The sequence below is a fragment of the Orcinus orca genome, chromosome 2 (assembly GCF_937001465.1).
Source record: "Orcinus orca chromosome 2, mOrcOrc1.1, whole genome shotgun sequence".
NCBI classification, from domain to species: Eukaryota; Metazoa; Chordata; class Mammalia; order Artiodactyla; family Delphinidae; genus Orcinus; species Orcinus orca.
The window spans coordinates 13,922,354-13,929,536 of NC_064560.1; positions in this window are offsets into that span (position 1 = coordinate 13,922,354).

Consider the following 7,183-nt stretch of genomic DNA (forward strand, 5'->3'; position numbering starts at 1 on the left):
GGGCGAGGGGAGCCCGTGGCGCGCCGAGGCCGGAACAAGCCAACTGGAGGGCGCGGGGGCGCGCACGCGGGGGCGGGGACGTTGCGGCCGTCTTCTGCAGTGCCGGCCGCGCGGGCTGCGTGTGCACGTCGCGAAGAGGCCTCGGCGGGAGGGAGGGTGGGAAGGGAGGATTCCGAGGACCGGCAGGGAGGACGAGTTTTGTCTGAGTAGCTGGAGGGGACTCCCAGCGGGCATCTGAGAACCTACCTGCAGGCCTTTTCCTCAACAACTGGCCCGTGGGTAACAAGGGTTGGGCAAGTCGGCCAACTTCCATGAAGGGTGCAATGAAGCATGGCTTCCTGCAGTTGGCCGCGCGAACTTCACTGTAGTGCCGAAGCCTTTCCACCCATTAAGTTCACATCCTGGACTCTACCCAAAGTTCACCCAGTGGAAGTGCCACCAAGTCGGCTGCCCGTTTACACACCACACTGGGCCCAGTGACAACTGAAAGTGCATCACAGACAGGGTCAAAAGCCTAGGTTGGGTTGTATTCGAAGAGGGAACACCTATGCTACCCGCAACTTGCTGTGTAGGAGTACAAACGGTTGTTAATCAGGAATTAGCAATATAATGTGAGGATCAGGAAATCGCAGTTTGAGGGAACCCAAGTTCTAGTCAGGCACCAAATGATCTCTAACACCATGTGACAGTGGAGTCCTTTCAATTGAGGATTTCTCTGATCTGGCTCTGTACTCCAAATTTACTCTTGAAAATTTGTCAATTTTTTATTAAGGCCACTTAAGTGGCAGGAAGATGGGAGCTCACTCACATACAAATAGAAAATGGATCAGGCCTATCTGAATAATTAGCTGGATATTGAGCAGTTTTGAGCTGTGAAATCTTCCGCTGTTGCCCTACCCCCTATGTATCCTTTTTAGTCCAATATTGATTTTAGGCCAAAAAAGTTTAGCATGAAATAGGAATATAGATAGATTGTTTAAATGACAAGCATAGTTACAAGGCGAATTCATGACTTTGATAAATACCTTACAGGTACAAAATGACTGTTTATCAGGAATTAGCAATATAATGTGGGGATCTGGGAAATGCAGTTATATAAAATGCTAAAAGATGAAGGAACCCAAGTTCTCCTAGTCAGTCACCAAAAGATAATGGTTTAAGTTCTAAAAGCTTTCCAAGTGTTCTCATAAAGAAAAAAAAAAATTGGTGGCATGGCTGCTTTTTCTATTGCAAATTAATTGCTAGAAATCTATTTAAGAATTATAATAGATATACTACAATGCAAGCATATATCAGCAAATATATTCAAACATTCTAAAAGCGAAGTGAGATGGCTACAGTAATGCAAATCTAGAAGTGTAAGATAGGGGAAAAATGTACACTAAAGAGACCAAAAAATGAGAATTTAGTTATATTAGTGCATTTTAAAAAGGTGACTACAAGATTACATACTTATAAAATGCAACTTCTTTTGGAGGGTATGGTAATAATAAATTTCCAAACATATAATAATGATGTTCTTAAAATACCACTAATATTTTTAAAACTAAAACCGTGTTCAAACAAATCTATATTGTTTTGTGTATCTCTACTGTATATCTTATCTTTACCCCTTTACAAGGGATACCAGTTCAACATCCAATTCCTGATCAGGTTCACACTCTTAATGAAGAGTAATTTTTAGTTAAAATTAATGTGAAATTTCCCTTGCTAAACACTGCAGTCGAACCTTAATGAAATAAATTATTTTAAAATACATTCATTTTATTTTTAATGCATTGGAGCTTAGTTCTTGTGATGGAATTAATTTATATGTAAAGAAAGATGGGTACTTTACCCTATCCTGTAACACTTAATAGAAGAAATGTAGGTAAACGCTTACTGTTTCCAAAACAAAACAAAAAAGTTCATCATTTGTAATACATTTTTGAAATTTAGAAAAATAGAGAAAATACACTATTTCTTAAGAACAGGCCTATATATAAATAATAGTATCTGAAGAAGAAATTTTATTAAAGATGTACATATAAATGTTGACAAAATATAAGCCAAATTATTTAAAACTGATATTTAACATGTTAAATGTTATGAAAACTGTAAGAAAAAGCATAATGAGCTAAATAGGGCCTTCTAATTTTAACTCATGTACCAGATATAGAACTTTTTCTTATGTTATATATCAGAAGTATAATATTTAATATATTTCTAAAAAATATTAGGTGATAAGAATAACAGACATTACAAAATAGTTCAGAGATACAATTAATTATTCATTCAGTAAATATTTATGGAACATTTACTGTGAGCCAGGGAACATTTACTAGATACAGGAAATACAGCAGTGAGCAAGTTATATTTGTCCTTTGTGCTATATGTATGTGTATGATTGGCTGATTATGCTAATTCTCATAACTCAGAATGGATACAACTTATAAAGTGCCAGAATCGTTAAAGTTCGAGCAAGTTTTTAACAACACATGGTAATGTTAAAAAAAAAAAAGTTCATGGGATTTATAGAATAACTTCATAGAAAAGTACAATTTCAATCTTAAAATAATGTTATCCTTTAAATCTGATTCCACATTCTCAAAATATTCTTTGAAAAAGTACACCTAGTACCTGTAGAATAAAACAAAAGCCTGTGGTCCCAGTATACTTCCTCACATAACAACAGCAGCTAACTCAGTAATGGCTCATCTGTTTCTCTGAACTAATCATCTGAGGCAAACCACAAAAAACTCAAGTAAAGTATTTTATGATGTAACCTCTAACCCTACTATAATGGGAAACTATATTTTCTTCCTGTATGGGTAATATATCTTCTTATAATTTTCTTTATTCCTCATCCTGGGCACCAAATTTTTGGATTTGCTTTTCCATAATCATTTACATTAGTAGATACTTACGAACGAAATATTTAAAACCAAACTTGGTTCCTAGGTTAATATTGCTTATATTTATCTCCTTTTTAAATTGAAGTTTTATTTGCCTTCTGCTATTTGCCTGTTATGTTTAGTCTATTATACCCATTGTTGAAGTATATTTCTTTAATGAGGTATAGAAATTGAGGTATATTTCTATAATGTTAAGACTAGATGCACTTTCCTTAACTCAGATTCTTAACTTCCATAAAGTGTTTAAAATTCTGTATTGGCTCTGATACCTAGGTTTTTAAACAAAAAGCAATTATCAGAATTCATTCATCTACTAAACCTCATCAGAAACTATAATTTTCTTTCTAAATAAATTAGTTGGAAAAAGCAATAAGGCAATTCCTTATGATCTGCACAAACTTTAAGATACGCCCTCTTCTAAAGGAATCTCTGAATAAAATTTTGTTTTGCTCATTTGGTATCCACGGTTTCTTACCTTTTACATGAAAAGTTTATGAGCCATATGTTTATACTAGTATGATTAAAATATTGAGGTATTTGTGATACTAGTTTTGTTATTTATCTCACAATAAGTGAGTATTGTGTCTTTATAGGTACAAACCCATGCATGGCACCTATATCATGGAGCACTATCAGAAATTTCATTAAAAGGTATTCATTTCAATTATATTTTCAGTTGATATTCCGTTAATGGCTTTTGGAAAATTCCATTTAACGAAGCATATTAATCTTACTAGGTGATTTTTTTAAACTCACCATACTGCCTAGCAAGTGTCCTGCACGTAGTAGGCCCACAATAAATATTCATTTAATGTACAGTATTGGTGTTTAAAAGTTAATTGCTGTCTGAGCTTTATTCTTCAGAGTAAAGCAAGGCTTTATTTTGTATGTACACCTGAACTAAAATTTCTAAGTAATGATTAGGAAATTTTCAGATAAATTGGCTTTAAAGATTTTCAATAGTTGAAATTAATATAGGTGAAGAGTTTTTATTTACCGGGTAATTTAGAATTGTCTGTATTTAAATAGCCCTCAACTGTTAACCACCTCTCCATGTAAAAGTCATTTTCTTACAAAACAGACTCTAACTTAGAATCAATCATAATTAATATTATTGTTACATACACTTAATTGTTAAAAAGTTTAGTTAGGTAATTCTGAAATTTAAATTGTATGTAATTTAAATTTTAAAATCTTTTTAAGAATCAAGGCCTAATATTTACTTTAAAGGGTTTAGTTTGGTTAATCCTGTGTTTGGCTTCAGAGCCACGCCTTTTGCTATAAAATTGATATGCATTGGTTATATTTACATTTTTGGGTAAAACACCGTGTAATTACCAACAGAAAAATAATATCTAAAAGATGCCTTTAGATCCTCTAGGCGTTACACAAACCCCAATAACATTTCAGAGCTGGGGTATTTTTTTGCATGATGCAATAATACTTAAAGGTGTTACACTTTAGACTTTTCAGAGTATCATCAATATAATGTAAGGGCAGGAGTGTAAGGTCCATGTTCCCATTTTTTTACTGACACTGAAGATTTGCATTTCTGTTATAATTAAAGTGTGATTAAAGTGACATATTTAAGTGTCTGTTTATAGGATACAATAAGGTTATCCAAGTGAAAAGATTCTGGACATGGAAAAGAGGAAAATCAGTTTTTGAAATGGAAGAGAACCTTGCAAGAAATGAAACATATCTTGGACTGAAAAAAAAGAAGAATCAGAAATTAAACTGAATTGCTAAATACTATTTGGACCAAAGAAGACTACTTTTTAAGATTTAAATGTTTTCCTCTCTGAAAGGGGCCACTGCTTACCAAATCCAGAAACAAGCCCTAGAATATGTTAATTAACTGCATTGTGTCCCAGAAAGAATGAGGTTGACAAATTCATTTTTTTATTCCTTCAATCAATAAACTGTTTGCCTAGTACATCTTAGATTTTTTAAATCTATAATGTGTATATTTACCTCTTGGAATTGTACAGTAACAGTGCCAAATACCACCATGGCCCCATAGGGTGCATCTTATGAAGCTTAACATTCCTGGCGAATTAAACACACAAGCCTCCGATCACTTTTTGTCAGTCTTTACTGTGGCGCGTAACAGCCAAACTGTAGGTAATTTTTATATGGTGGCAATTTACCCCAATTTAAAAAGCAATGATCTTTGATGCAAGCAGAAGTGGAAAATATAATGACAGAAAACTAAAGAAAGGTATTACAAAGACTGACCTGGAACGCTTCTTGTCCCTCTCCATCCCCACCCCCATTCATGCCCTTTTTTTCCGCCCATTTGTTGTTTTTCTCACAAGTATATCATGACTTGCAACATATTTTTTTTTAATTTAAATAAAACCCCCAAATGCCTGAAACACTAAAAGATGTAAAAAGATTCACCTTCTGCAATCAACTACATAGCAGATAAACTTATAAAGCTATTCTAAACATCCAAAGACTTATAAATAAAAAATGTAAATTGAATCCAAGTAGTTGGGGAGGGGGACGATGGGAGGATGAGTGTGGGAGGAATGAACAGATTGAGAATATCTAATTTCAACACCAATTTTTTTTCCGTTCAAACCTTTCCATAGTTACACCTCAAATGATTTCTTATATAAGAATTTCTCCCTATATCTCGAAATAACTGAATGATTTCCGTGAGGAAATGCAAGTTTAGGAAGATCCGCAAAATGAAAGTGTTAAAATGCAAACCACTTCTATAGCATTTCAAATGCAAAATCACAACCACCACTACCTTTAACTGACTCTTAAGGGTTCTTTTCAAACAGAGGCTGTTTATGAACATCATCTGTTAACTTCTTTCTGGTAATTCAAAACTCTTGTCAAATGATGTTTTCAAGATGACGTGTAAATATAATATTCCACTAGAGATCAATTCTAATTGGTTTTTAAAAATCCACCTTGGGAAACCAGTGCTGTATAATACACAGACTAGTAATGGGCATTTTAGAAGGAATTTCCGCAAAGTCTATTATCAATCTAAGTCGAAATTACTGTCTTGCCCCAGTAAGGTTTGGGCAAAAGGACTGAAATTATTTCTCCATGAGTTTTCACGCACGATTACTTTGGTCTTGTCTTCAAGATTCGCGAGCACTTGTTGGAAATCTTCATTTTTTAAAACTGTGATGCTTGCCAGAAATATTTTTTCCACATGCCTCACAAAGGAAAACAGGCAGAGTTTCGTAGGTTGCTTACAATTATTTCTTTCTAAAACGTGGTATAAAAGCTAATGACACGTTTTTCCCTTTTGAATTTCACTGTTATTTTGAAAATGCATTTCACGTTAAGAAACCAAGCCTGTTTTTGTTAGGGGTAGCTCAACCCAGCCTTTTAAAATTAGACTCCTTGTATACAACAAAGAGCTGAATAATAACAAATAGAGACAGCGAAACGTGCTTTTCCGAACTCCTTTGAATCCCGACATTCATTTTCGAATCCATACATTTAAAGAGATTTAAAATAGGATATGATGGGCTCTAACTTTCCAGATCCAGAAAAAAAAATCGCCCACATTTGTCTCTATCTACTTATCACTTTGCAAACATATCTATGCTGCTTTCCCTCTTCTTTTCGTGTGTGAGTCGCAGCCTTGCCCAGCTTCCTCCAATTTAGCGGCACGTTGTAAAGCCTCCTTCCTACGCGGTCTGGAGTTGGGAACCCCTCGCCGGCCGACACTGATCATAAAACTTGCCGCGCCGACCCGACCCGGCCCAAGCGTTGCAGTTCGGGGAGGTGGGGGTGGGGGCCGAGTCGGGCCGGGGGACCCCTCCCTCGGGAAGGACGCACTCGGCGAACTGCCGCACGAGGGCCGAACAATGGGGGCGTCCGGGCGAGCGGGACCCGGCTCCCGCTTCCTCGGCGGCGCCGGCCGCGCGCCCGGCCGCCCCCGCCCACCGCGGCCCTCCCCGCCCGCGGTTTCGCGCTCTCACTGCCGGCCTCAGCCTTCCTCCCGAGCGCTGCGGCCCGGCCCGCCGCTCGCCCCGCCGCCGCGCGCCTCCTTCCCGTCCCCGGGCTGTCCCTCCTTTCTCCGACTGAGACACCGAGGCGCTGCCTTCGGCTACTCCAGCTTTCGCTGCGGCCGCCTTCCCGCTATTTCCTTAATATATTTTCTAAATTTCTCCTTTATTTTCGGAAGTGGTTGAGATGTCTCACTTCCACCTTAATTTCCATTTGCTATTTCCCTCAGGAAAAGATTCCCCCAGGAAATCCAAAACCTAGACGGAACTACAGCAAATCCCATAAAACCTTTAACTCTAAATACG